Genomic DNA, 14,767 nt, shown 5'->3' with positions numbered 1-14,767 from the left:
TACATGCTGTTCTTATTTTTGTTGCTCTGCGAATTGCATGTCTGGTGTTTCGCTCTTTTTGTCTTGTGCAGCTCATCCTACATTTTCACAACAGAAATCTAACTTTTAAGTTGTATCAGGGTGGTTTGTATGTGCAGTTAACCTGTGAGCTCTTACCAAATTCCTATACTCTACATATTATGTTCTTATGGCAGTTAGACATTATGGTACTAGTGTTGTGGTTTACATTGTTCACTTGGACCACAGGCGATATGGCATTAAAGCATATATTAACAAATTGTGCGCCACAGTGTTTGATATAATTTTTCTTTTGAATCGCTGGCTTTTTTCCCAATATAAAAATCAAACACTATGCTTATACACATTTAGACACGGGTCACACAAAAACAAAAATATACTTTGGCCACACACAAATGGAAATGCAAAGATAAGGACACTGCCTACACATAAATTGAAACAGGCACACTGAAAGGGATAATGTAGCCACTTTGAACTGGAGGTGCTGTGTCCACAAAAAAATTGGTGAATGTAATGGTCACCCCACCATTGGAGACCATTGAGCCACACAAAGTTGAATTGCAAGTGAAGACTCGTATAGTGACATCATTTTCCCAACATTTGCAAGTTTGGTGGCATTAGTAATGGGTGATTTTCTCCTGAGCTGTTATGGATTTACTGTCAGGCCTCTAATATCATACTAATTTAGTGAGCAATATGTGTGAAAGTGAAGTTTGGATGATGTCATCAGTGATGTCATTTGAGATATCATTTGAGATGTCATAAGTGATGTCATAAATGATGTAATAGAATAGGTCACGAGTGATGTATGTCCGGTCATAAGCAGTACATGGTGGTGATGCAAGATCTAGTTAGTACTGCTAACTATAACTGGTGAATGTAGGTTTTTTGTTGTTGTTTTTTTTCCTTTTCAAAACGTTAATTTTGTCATTGAGAAATTCAACTAACTATAACACTACTTTAACCTTTGTTTTTTCAGTGAATTTTTAAGGTTTTTTTTTAACACAAAAACAGATATTTTAATTATGCCAAACTATAACGTTACTTTAACATTTTGTTGTTTTTTCAGTGAATTTCTAGTTTTTTTTTTAAGCTAATTATTTTTGTAAGTGTATGTATAGTAAAATCACTTTTATATTGTGTGTGCAGACACTTAAGCCTCGCTACTTTGACTTCTCTCTTCAGACAGATTCTCACTAGCCCCCTAACTTTTTTACGATCCCGTGAGATTTTACATTTTGGGGGGGTCGAATTACACTCTTTGATAACAGTACTTCTACTCTATAGTTCCCACTACTTGCATATGGGGATATCGTGGGCTCTAGGCTCTAGACTCCCAGCTTTCCTGAGTATTAAAAGGAGTGTAAGGAGAGACTGACTCCACTGACACTTCTCCTCAGAGTGACCATTATGCATAGCAGTGTGTATTAGAGACTGGCCTCTCTCTGCTGAGACTTGCCTCTCAGATGATGGGCGACCATAGTAGGGTGTATGAAAAGACTGGCATCTCCACTGAGGCCCCTCTATTGGATTACGGTTGTGAGGAGGGATTGGTCTTTCTGCAGTGACCTCTCTTTCAGATGACAAAGATGCATAGGGTGGTTCGAAGCCATGTCCATGTGACAATTTTTCTGATCAGGACACTTTGTACTTTACTCTTTTTTGTGAATTTTATTTCAGTCTGCGTACAAAATATATTCTTCCTCTTTTGAGCCCATGCCAATTTGTCTAAGCAAGGCCAGCATTATTATACCTGCAGATGCTTTCCTCGCCCATGGTCTGTTTTGGAGTTGCTTGTTATTTTTCTAGTGCTATAATAATTAGGAAAAGGATGCCTCCTGTATAGACACATTTTTACTTTCCCTGATTAAATGTATATGACCCTTTTTATGGATGAATTTTATATGTTGAATTTTTATAGTCTGCGTTTTTAACAGTCATATACTTATTTTTATTCTCTATTTTTACATGTTTCTAGGGGACATTACATGTGTAAACTGTATTTGCTGTGTATTTATTGGTGCTCCATTGTCTTGTCTCAATAACTCCTGCTGGTGTGTTTATTGTGTGCTTTTATGGCTTTTATTAGCTGCATAAATAATTTTTGACTGACTGACTGCATAGGGTGAGGAGAGAGATTAGTCTTTCCAGTGAGTCCTTTCTCTGGGCTGATGGGTGTGCATAGGAGGGAGCAAGGTCTGTGCATGAACTGGGCTCTCCTATGAGACATCACAGATGATGGATGTGTGTAGTAGTGTGTGGGGAGGGAGTGCCCTCTCCTGTCGGACCTCTCTCTCTCATATGACAGGTGTGCATAGTAGAGGGTGTGGATGGGATGACCTCTCCTTTCAGATCTCTCTCTCACATAATGGGGTGTGTAGTAAGGTGTGTGAATGTACTACCCTCTCCTTTCAGATCTCTCCCAGATGACAGGTGTGGATAGTAGTGTGTGGGGAGGGACTTGCCACTCCTGTCAGACCTCTCTCTCAGATGAAGGGTATGCATAGTAGGGTGTGTTGATAGAGACTGGCTTCTCCGCTGACATCTCTCTCTCAGATGACAAGTGTGTGTAATAGTGAGTGAAGAGGGACTGCCCTCCCTGCCAACATCCCTCTCGCTAATAATAGGTGTTTATAGTAGGGTGTTGGAAGAGACTGCACTCTATTCACAACTCTTACCAAGCCAATGTGCGTAATAGTAGACTCCAGTAATACTCCTTCCTACAGTAGCAAGTGTGCATACTACAGTGTATTCAAAGATCACCTACTCTACTTTTCATGATCTTCCGAGATTGTAACATTTAAAAAAAAAAAAATGAGTTAACCATTTACTCATCACAGTATATTGTGTAGTTCCTATAAACCTATATAGGATCTGTACGTTTAGACAACATATACTGTAGGATTGGAGTCAGACTGACTCTAGACACCCCTACCGGATATGTTAGCTGGTATACCAGTTAGCTCACAGTGCCACTAGAAACCCCTCTTACCGAGGAGAGAATAGTTCTTGGCAGCTATCGAACATGACAACCCTGTCCCATCCGGGATTGTGGAAACTGTGTACTTTTCGCTCAGTCACTCGCGCTCACTTTGTCTCAGAGAGATACTCAGAATAAACAGTGGGGACGTTTCTCAATAAGCATTTATTGAACCAGCGACATACTAGTGTAAAATAGGTGTGCTGAAACAACCATTAGACAGTTACAGATATAAATGATTATAAGCACTAACAGAGTAAAAGGATGGTAGATTTCTACCATTGTGCTAAAACAATGAATACAGGCAAGTATATAAAATACATGACAGTAAAATACTTACTCCTATGAGGCGTCCCTAACTAGATGTACGTGAATGTACCTAGCATGTATGTGGGTGTAAAGGCCAAGAATCCTGCTAGAATAAAGTCAAACCCATTACCTGAAGTGAGAGACTGTGGGACCCCGTCTTGGTCTCGAGATGGACACACCGGAACAGATGTCAAACCACTGCGAACTGGAGTGTCTGCGTGCAGTAGCCTCAGTGTCTTGCGTCAGTGTGTCGGCATGGAAGTCCATTTCTCTGCTCTCTATCTCAGCAAGAGATTATGTATATATACCCAAAGTGGTACCCCCTGGGGATATACCTTGTTGTGTCATGTTGGGCTAGGATGACGGAAGGAATGACCCTTATAAATAGTTATTATGCAGGAGATGGTAGGCCTGTTGTCCTGCTGTGATTCCAAGAATCCTTATGCATAATGAATGAGGCTTAAGCTTTTCGGAGAAAACCCCATGTCATCTTTATTACCGTAACTAGGTAAAAGGTCAGTACTAAGAACCGTTATGCAGTGTAATGGTGGGGGAGAATATAGGTGAAAGGTTGGTGATTCCCTGAGCCTATATTGGGGTACCTATAGGGAACATAGCAAGTACTTATCTCTTATACACTCCTTCTCAAAAGCAAGGGCCACAATATGCATTCCTACTAATAGTGTAATTAAATCTCATCTAGTCCTTTTTACTATTCACAAGGCTGCAAGATCTTAAAAATTAGTTAAAACAATATATATTTATTATCTTCCCAGTAGTTATCCCTTAGACGCCTCCTTTCTAAATCTAGGGGTACAGCAGGCCTTTCTGCTGCCCCCATATGTAGCTTTTTTACTCCATTTCCACAACACCTCCAACATTTTTCAGTAAACGGTAATGGAGGCCATTTAATTTTTACCCTTCCAACAGCCTTCCAATCAAGGCACTCATTCTTGTGGGACTCACAGCAACCTCTTGCTCCTGCGAGAGTGCAAAGCTCCCTGGAAAAACTGGCCTTTCAACCAATCACAGTGCTTAATTTTTATTTTGCGCTCACACGGGGAGGCTCGCAGGACTCTCTTAAGACCTACTGCCAAAATATACAATTATTATGGACCCACAGAGCTGCTCACAGACCCACACACCAACTCAACTACTCACACATCTACTTACCCATCCACTTACCCACACAACCATTCGCACACCCATACACTCACTCACACATTGATGCCATGGGACTCCGTTCCTCTGATGGGCATTGCGTCCCACTCAAACCTGTACTACGGTTCACAGTTAGATTGGTTCATGGTCGCCAACTGCCTTTGCCAAGATTCTGTGCTTATTGTCTTTTCAGGAGAATCCCCCCCTTCATGAAATTAAAATATTCTGGAGCTTAATGCCAGCAGGCTGGCCATGTTCTCTATCTCACTTTGATAAAGGGAAAGGTAGTCTTGATCCTGCCCCCACAATACCAAACAATGCACTATTTGAACATAATGACAATAGTGGCGGTTCCTGCAGGCCTAGTTATTGCGTTTTGAGCAGCACATTTTTATCTCTAACATATTTATCAGGGCGGACAACTTGATGCCAGTAGCCAATCATCCGTGATTATGAACTGTATTGTCAAGGGGAGTGCACAGTTTGTATGGTTTGGGGAGGGGGCGGAGGCTTCTTCTAGGAAGACCTTTTTTCTTCTTTTATGAACATAACATCCTAGCTATTGAGAGTGTCTGTCGCAGGAAGCTTACAGGAATGCCTTTGTAGTCGCCTAGACAAAGAATATACGGTGATTCCCTGAGTGATAGCATTTGGCCTATGCTCTCTTGGCAATGTATAAAAGAAAAAACACACACATTTAGTTATATTTACATAAATGTATTCTTGTTATTAAGAATCCAGTGGCAAGATATGGACTCAAGAAAAATAACAAGAAAAAGGTAGATGCTCCGAAATGCGGCGCAGTGCATGTGAATAGTGACAGAGGTGAATAATCGTGCACCGTGTGATATAAAACCGGTGACTTTCGAATTCATTAAAAAACTTTTAAAAATAGTTTTCTTAACCTCATTGCAATAAAAAGGTAAAGGAAAGGTTTACTCTTCTTGATCCCAAAATTATCCTTGTTAGGTTGAGCCTGGGCAGCGCATTCGCTGCTCTGCGAGGCATGCTGTATTCAATTATGGACTTGAAGCTCTAACCACTCTCCGCTCATATTTTTATTGGCTTATGTCATTGTCCTCTGTAAATGCTGGCTTCTGATTCGTGAATAGGTTTGTTATCCCTCCTTAGTACCGCCTTGTCTTCATTTGTAACCTCCCATGAGGACTGGCCCTTTTACTTCTGGTGTTCACGGTATGTCTTATTTAGTATGTAAGCACTATTTTCTTTAATGAGTTACTCCTACTGATCGCACAACATGCTTTCCTGCAACATTCAGCGCGCCATGCACGCTTGCACTTTCCAAGCAGAACTGGACAGTGGCGGCTGCTTCTTTGAAATTAAATAGGTCTCACATTTACAAGAGTTTGAGATATTGGCATTGTAAATGACGATGCCTTTTATATATGTATTAATTATCAAAACAAATAAATAAAAGGCATTGTCATTTACAAAGCCAATCGCTTGAACTCAAGCAAATTCGAGACTTATTGTATTGCAAATGTTTGATTTTTATGTCGCTGGGATGAAGAAGTTTAGAGTTAATGACCATTCGTTTGAGGCATTGGTTGGAGTGAAAAAAAGCACGGTCCTCTTAACATAAAGTCTCTTGTATTATCTATTTATGCGCTTAAATTTTGTGTGAACTGGTAGTAAAAGATGCCCCCAAAAAATCATAGTATACTGCAAGAGGTGAAAAGCAACTTCTTCACTGCCCGAAGAAGTTCCTACTGTGAACAATTTCTACAGATGTACACCTAAGTGATTGCAAATGTACTGCATTAGTGACACATAAAGTGCAACAGTAACACTCTAAATATATACTTAATGATGGGAACTTACTTAAGCAAAGAGAACAACACAAACTTCAAAGGAATAAGGGTCTAACATGCAAGAGGACCGACCGGCTTGCCGAGGTGCAGATGCAATTAAAACAGTACCCTGCAGAATATTATACATTAAGCACCAGGCAAAAGGAGCAAAGCCCTCATGTGCCAGTAGTATCCTGTTTAAAAGAATAATAAGGATATTAATAGGACAAAATTAGAGTCTATGCAGGGCAAAAAAATGCAAGTGGTAAAGTCAAGACAGTGCCCACAATATACGGCAGAACTTACCTGAGGCAAAACTGATCAAAACCACACAACATGTAATTCGGAATCCCCAAAGAAAACCACGAGTTGGAGTCCAGGTGGCATGCTCTCACAATCAGGGCATTTAAATGAAGCTGGGCGTGAGTGGATGAGGCTGATTTGATGGCAAAGCATGGAGGCCAATATTATACATATTCTCTTTTTGCCAACTCACAGCAGCAACTTGAACAAACATTTACAACTTAGAATACAAATCCTTAAACATTCTACTCCATTTTATAATCCCATGCCAGGCAGCAATCTTCCTTCTTTGTTGCTGCTCACTACTAAGATAAGTACAATGAGTTTTGAATTTGTCGATTAAGTGTTATTGGGATGGATTCTTTTATTTAACCGTGGTTTGTGTGTTTATCATATCAGCTAATAGATTGTCAGTTGATTAAGTGTGTTGTGAAATCACGCTTGAGACTGGTGAACAGGATGTTAAAAAACTGTTTGGGGCTGTTCAGCCTTTTGTTTTGAATAAGAACGTGATATTTTTGAGGTAAGCCCGTGACAATTTTGTAGTGAACTTTGTTTGATTTGAGTAAGATTAAGGTTTTTAATTGCTATTGAAATTTAAGATGAGGTTAGCTGTGCTGGTTTGTTGAGGTAATGGTGGTTATGGGCACCTCGTTTTGAGTGGCCTTTTGCATGTTGATTAGCGAACGCGTGACACAGAAAGTTCTGAAGGAGGCCGGTCAGGTGCGTTATCCACCGGCGTGTAGGCGTATGAGTTTCTGGCACGTAGCACATTGGTTTATGTTGTGGAGTTCAGTCATAATTAAGCCCTGAGCAGAAATAAGTTTTTAAGACTTTAGAAGAGTGAGTTTTGGTTTATGTTGTGGAGTTCAGGCATTGAGTAAGCTCTGAGCAGAAATAAGGTTTGTAAGACTTTGGAAGAGTGAGTTTGTGAGCGCTTATCTCTTGAGGTTTGGAGCACAGGACTGACCGCCGACCGAGTCCAAACAAGGTTTGGGGTTTCGCAGCTGCCGTATGCACGTCCGGAACGGGCGACCATTTTGAATTGGGGAATCATAGGATTTTACAAAGTACAGAGAGTGGCCATATTTAGGGTTAGGATAATCGATTTCCTAGTCAGTTTCGTGTTGACGCAGTGCTTAGCAGGTGAAGAATGCTGGTCTCTGATGTTCAGTGAGGAAAGAGGAGGTTTTTCATTTTTTGGAAGAATATTTGGAATTATAAAAGACTATTTAATAAAAGATACGTTTGCTACTTCACAGAAGGAGTATGGAGAGTAGTTGTGTATCAGAGAAGAGTTTAGATGATAAGATGAGAGAATGTGTTACTGAGGCAGTTTATTCTTTGGCAACCCAGTTGGCGAAGAAAGTAGATTGTATGGAAAGGCTGGGAGGAAAATTTGGTGGTAGTAAGGTTGAGGACGAGCAGTTTTGGTCTGTAAAGGAGGCAGCTGTTAAGGCAGATGGAACAAATTGGGGGCCGTTAAGTGACTCAAGAAAGAAAGCATTTGCAGAAAGAGAAATGTGTTTTAGACAAAAAGGACATTACGGTCCAAAATAAAAACAGAGGGCAACTCGGATGGATTGGAATGGGAAGGCTATAAAGGCTGGAAAAAGGGATTACAGAGCGGTGGCCTGTGATTAATTTTCCAGCAGTGGGGACATAGCGATATTGTGTTCTTCTGATTTGTGGACATGGATGATGAAGAAGTGGAAACGAAAATAATAAAGAGCGCTTTTGAGGGAAAGGATTAGGTTGCTTAAGTGAAGGATCCTTTGGGAGACTATATGTTTGCCCCACGTACCCTACAACATCCTTTGTCCCTTCAGTGGGTTTCCGCGTGGCATGTGGAAGAATATGTGAGTTTTAGATTAGGTGGGATAGGCCTAAGGAAGTTAGAACTAGACTTCGCTCTGAATGCCCAAGGCCTTCTTTGGTCAACACAGTGGCATTTACACCCAAATTAGACTCCAGGATGTTAACATTCTTGAACAGGTCTGGAAGAGGTCCCAGAAGAGGACTGGTCAGGGGTTTAAAGGGTTGTTAGGATCGCTAGCTAGATGTATTTGGTCCCATAACAAATGTTTTTAACATGTGCGAAGAGGCAAATTTACAGAAGAGTGCTGTGGATGTATTTGAGCTGTGGCAATGGGTGCAGAGAGCTGTGTGTTTTCTGGAAAAAAACTAATGCAGCTTTGTGTTCTGAGCATAAGAAAAGTTTCCTTATGAAGATTGACCCTAAGTTAGCAGAGCTTGCTAATAAGAACTCAGACCAGGATGCAAAAGGCCTGCTTTTTGAAGATTAATTTGTGAAGGCAATAGCAAAGTATGCCATGCATTTAACTCCACGCAAAAACGTTCAGAAGAATATCAGAAAGAAAGGTATTTAGCGGGGCCTGGCGAAAACAGGGTCGATTCCCTGACTCTGGATTTGGAATCACGCGGACGTCTTTCTCTCATGCATTCAGACCATCTGGATATCAGGCAACAGGGTTCTATTCCCAGAGACAAAGGGGAAGAGTAAGATCTAGAGGAGACAGATGGGCAAGAGGTCAACAAGATATGTTTGGCAAAAGTGCCTTTGTGTATCCGAATAAACTGGGTGGCAGATTCACCCATTTTATTTAGAGAGATGGAAAGGGAACGGCTGATCTTTGGGTGTTTGACCGTGCAGGGGTATTGGGTAGTTTCGTAGAGGTTCTGGTGCAGGAAATTTGGCCAATGGCCCCAAGATTCTCAAACGAAGAAAAGAGGATGGTAGATCAGGAAGTAAGGTAGCTGGTGAACAAAGGAGCCATAGAGAAGACATGTTATGTTGGGGTTTGTGAGCAGTATATTTTTGGTGGAGAAGAATGACAAAGGAATGAGGCCCGTAATAAACCTGAGGAAATTGAACAATTGGCTTCAGTACAACCACTTCAAGATGGAAGGGATTCCTATGACTGAGAGACTGATTAAGGAAGGGAGACTGGTTTGTACTTGTAAATTTGAAGGATGCGCACTTCACAGTCCTAGTTTGCAAGGAGCAGAGAGACATTCGGAAATTCCATTGGCATGGGGTAATGTGGAGGTTCAAGAGCCTTCCATTTGGCTTGTCGGCTCCCTGGTGTTCCACCAAGGTGATGAGGCCAATTGTGGCTTGGCTGCGGACAAGAGGTGTCTGGTTAATAGTGTATTTGGATGACAATTTAATTTTGTTAGAGAGCAGGAAATTAGCATAGGAGCGTATGGAGCTAGCAGTGCGAGAGTTAGAGGATCTTAGGTTTGTAGTGCACAGAAAAAAAGCTTGTCTGTAGCCAGCTCAGGAGATGGTCTTTTTTGGTTTTCAGATTTGGTATGTTGAAATTACCCTTGGAGAAGGTGAAAAAGATTCGCAGGATGTTGGTGTTGGAGAGGGAGAGGTGTGGCGCCGCGGCCAGGGTGACTGACTCCGGAATCTGGGGATCACGGTTCGATCCCCGGTGCCAGCGGCAGATTAGCCCAGCACCATGTGACTCTGGGCAATAGCTTGCTTAATCTTCCCGATGGCCCCCAGCGCCTAGAGACCCTAACGGGTGATGGTTCGCACTTTACAAATGTGGATTATTATTATTATTATTATTACAAATATGGATTATTATTATTATTATTTTATTATTATTATTATATTGTTGTGCGTATGGATACGTGTACCTCCGATAAGCAGGATGCTTGGTTTGCTATCCGCATCAATACAGGCAGTTCCAGCCCCACTTCATTATCGAGCTTTGCAGAGGTTGACGGCCAAGTATCTAAGCAAAAGGTGAGATATTCCCAGAAGGTGCAGTTAGATGCATAGACGACAGGGGAGCCGGAGTGGTGGCTGGGAAAATTGGAAGCCTGGAATGGAATGGGCCATTTTTAGCTACATTGTGGATATGGTTATAGAATCGCATGCCAGCTTTCAGGGTTGGTGCGTAAGGTGTGGTTCCCTTGCAACAGGGGGAAAGTGGACTGTTTAGGAGGAGATGCATATCAACTACCTGGAGTTGTTGGCAGTATCTTTTGCACTAAAGAGCTTTGTCAGAAATCAGGTGAAATGTTGTGTATTACTAAAGATGGACAATGTATCTATGGTGAGGTATGTCCAGAAGTTGGGAGGGCATTGATTGAAGGCTTTAGCGGATTTTGAAAAGCAATTTTGGCATTTACTACGGTACAAGCTCAGTACATACCTGAGATGAGCAACAGGGAGGCAGATTGAAATTCCAGGAAGTTAAAGGATTTTAGTGATTGGATGCGGAACAGGTAAGTTTTTAGGGCATTGGACAACAGATGGGGTCTATAAATGGTGGATGTGTTCTCAAACAGGGTGAATGCTCAAGTGTGCAGGTATTACACCTGGAGGCCGGATCCGGAAGCGGAGGCAGTGGATGGTTTCTGCAGCATTAATTATGCATTCCCGCTGTTTGCTTTGATTCAGACGTTAATGTTGAAAGTGAGGAGAGAGAATGCCGAAATGGTGCTAGTAGCTCAGTTTTGGCCATCCCAAGTATGGTAGCCAGACGTCAAGACGTTGTTGATAGATGATCTAGTTCTTCTGACAGAGGTTTTGTATCTGTTAGTGAATGCAATGGGAGAGAGACACAAGTTGGTTTTACAGGGGCAGTTGAGATTGATAGGATGGTTGATTATGGGAGAGCTTGGCCGGAGTCCGGATTATCGTTGGAGCCTTCAAAGCTCATCAAGGAGTCCTGGGCACCAAGAACATCTCAGGCATACAGGTTGGCATGGTAGAGATGGGTTTGTTGGTGTGTTTCTCAGAGTTTGGATCCCATATCATATACTGTGGTAGAGGTGGTTAATTTTTTGACAGAGGTTTTCTTGAAAGGAAACTCATACAGTTCTGTCAATATTAGTAGGTCGGCGATTTCAGCATGCCTTGAGTTGGTGAATAGTTTTCCTGTGGGACAGCATGATTTAGTGAAAAGTTTGTTGAGGAGTGCGCGGTTGAGAATACCTCTGGGCCCAAAGTATTCCTTTTTGTGTGATGTAGATCTAGTTTTAAGGGAATTGGGTAGTTGAACGTAAAATTAATTTTTGGATTTAAAGAATCTGTCGCAAGAGTTGGTCATGCTTCTTTGTCTAGTTTCTTTTCGAAGGGTGCCCGATGTTAAAGCCTTGAAGGTAACATCATAAAGTTATTTACCAGTGGGAGTTTGTTTCAGTTTCAGTAAAAGGACTAAGACAAAGTCTGGGACAATTCTTTTATCCAACTGTTGCAAGAACAGTAGATTGTATGGTTAGATGTTTGCATGAGTATGCGTGGAGAACAGAGAATTTGATGAGTAAGGAACAAACGCAGTTGTTTATATCATTCAGGTTTCCTTTAAAGTCTGTTTCAAGCCCTACGCTGGCTAGGTGGGTGAAAGGGGTCATGAAGAAGGTAGGAATTGATCTTGCAAGGTTGGCAGCCCATTTTGTAAAGGGGGCTTTTACTTTCAAGGCTTTACTGGCAGGAGGTAGTTTTAGCAGTAGCAGATTGGTTATTAGATTTGGTGTTTAATTTTTATTTTATTTTAAGCCAGTGGAGTGTGCTGTGAGGAATATTATGGCAAGGCTTTAAACATTCATTATATTGGCCTCTGTGCCTTGCCATGAAATTCAGATTTTCCACAGCAGGAGGTGGGTAGAAAATTATTTTATTAATGACACAAAGGCTGATATTATTCCCACTATATAATTCATTTTCTATGATTTTAGGAGGAGGTAACTTTGGGAAGTAAATAAGGCCAGGGGAGTTTTGGAAGAAGCTTATTTTCACTTCGGGGGCTTTTAAGCTTGGAGATGAATTTGTGTTCTTTCAGTTTGCAGCAAAACAAAAGGAAGATAGCTAACGGGAATGGGATTGTAAATGTTTTTTCAAGTTGTTGCTGTGAGTTGGCAATAAAGAGGATATGCATAATATCATCCTCCGTGTCTTTGATAAAATCATGATTTTTCTACCGTCCCCTGCATGTGGAACATCTGAATTGTCTCGCAGTCAACCACTTGTATTGGTGTCACAATGTACGGGTAGGGCATAGCGAAAAGTCGTGGGGATTGAAGTGCAGGCCAATTCCATCCCGCACATTAACAAACCATGCCAAATGAATGCACACATTTTCTCGATGGATGTCAAATTAAATAACAATGAAACCTACTAAAGGATAAGTGTGCAGATTGAATTAGTAAAATACACAAATGGAATTCAAACAAGACCCTCCAATGTAATACAGTCATTAAATGCTCGACATTTTAAAGCTGTATATGCTTAAACCACAAGAAAAAACAAATGTCTTACTTTATTTAAGTTCCCACCAAAGTACATCAGTGTCACAAGGACAGTTCCCTGTGGAGATTAGTGGTAATTGTCCATAGCCCCAAAATTGCCAACAATATAACAAAAATACCATAAACAGAAAGAAATACCAGGGCCCATACAAACCAGCGTAATTGAGTATGGGAAAATACAGATATCTTCACCACCGATAAAGAATCAAAAGAAATAAAAAAAGAATCAAAAGAAATAAAAAAAGAGCAATCATTAAAAATACACATATGTACAGTAAAAAGGGAGGAGCTGTTTTTTTACAATAGAAAACATATCAAGCACAGCGCATAGCTAGTGAGTCGAGGTTACAAAGTCACAGCAGTGGAATCAAGAGAACACCAGAGCAAACTCAAAAGGAGGACAACATCTGTATAGTGTCGTCATTTATATTAAGGCCAGTGATGGCAGAATTCAACTGATCGATCCATCGACATTCCAGGAGCGTCAAAGTTCGAGAGATGTTGATTACTTTTTCAGTCCTACAAACTTGCTCAATCACTTGCCATTTGATTTGTTGTTTTGAGTGGCCCATTTGTTGAAAGTGTTCCACCAGTGGTGCAGTTGTGATCCCACAATGTACATGTGCTTCAATTTATTTGTATAGCCTCACCCCTTGCGGTTGATGCTATCCTAAGTGAACCCTAGTCATTTGATCATACATGCTGGTCTCCTTGGCAGCCTCTCATTTCTCACCCCAGGCTCTGCAGGGCAACCCAACATCTCTTGGGATTACATTGCTATGGCTATTGATTAAACTGCTGTGTTGAAGCACCTAATTTGCATGTCTAATGCATTTCAATGCGGTGACAGTCAAGCTTTGCGTGTCAATGAATATCTGTTGGGTGGTCCACTTACCATCCATTAGGACGAGTATGAGGCCCTCAGTTTGCCTTCTTTTACAGCAGCTGACTATAATACTCCCACACATTGTCTACGTTATATAGTAGGACAACAGTGACAACAGGCTGTAACTCCATTTCACTTCACAAGAATGTCCTTTTGGTTTGTAAGCTCCTTTGACAAAGACAGCATCCAATGCTATCCTTTGTCTTTACCAGTTTGTGTTTTACCTTTTGTACCTACCATTTTATTGGCTGTGTTATGTATCTTTTGCCTTTCAAATTAGTTTCAACTGGGGGTTTTGTTGGTTGCAGGTTTTGCTTATTGCCTTTGACCAATGTCCCACATAAGGGTAATTTATTATGGGCCAGCACTACACTGGCCTTGCCCAAAGCCCACATCCAACCCCAAACCTGGACAAAGAGAAAAGCCATCTCCCAGGTGATATAGTGTCCGGTGGCAGGACTTGGGTGCAAAGCAGGTGCAGGGATGTTATAGTTATAATGAGCCTACCTGCACTTAGTTGTTCTCATGGATAAAAAGGTTAGCGATGTACAAGTGTTGGCACAGCTTGGTGGAAGACTTCTCACTTATTGTTGATTGCTTTGTGACACCACCCAATGACAAACTACAGTTATGAGATTCCTCCGAATACTCGCAGGGTTTGGAGATGGCAGTGGCCATCTTGGGTAGCGAGCCTGGCCTGCTCCTGTTTTATTACGTCGTTGTTTGGTAGTTGAGGTTTGATATTACTGAAGCCAAGACCTTTGCTTTGCGGATTTTTGATCCGAGTTTTGAATTGAGTATATTATACTTTGAGAGTTCCTGATAGACATTCTGGGTTTCAGAGAAGCATTCTGGATTATTCACGTAGAATAGAAAACAAACGTTTAACTGTTACTTGAATTTAGGCAGCATTTAGTGATCTAATGGGACTATTGCATTATTTTATGAAGTAAGAGGAAGGATTCTATAATTTAGCATCGTTGCTTTGTATGTATATGTGATGAACAT

At 41.2% G+C, this 14,767-nt stretch overlaps 1 protein-coding gene across 2 annotated transcripts in view; it reads left to right on the top strand.

The window, feature by feature from the left end:
* ALG1 (ALG1 chitobiosyldiphosphodolichol beta-mannosyltransferase) overlaps window positions 1-14,767 on the top strand; it is a 233,498-nt gene that overhangs the window by 97,289 nt on the left and 121,442 nt on the right. The gene's annotated exons all lie outside the window — the stretch shown is intronic.

The sequence above is a fragment of the Lissotriton helveticus genome, chromosome 10 (genome assembly GCF_964261635.1).
Source record: "Lissotriton helveticus chromosome 10, aLisHel1.1, whole genome shotgun sequence".
NCBI lineage: Eukaryota > Metazoa > Chordata > Amphibia > Caudata > Salamandridae > Lissotriton > Lissotriton helveticus.
This window is presented reverse-complemented; position numbering and strand designations above follow the sequence as displayed.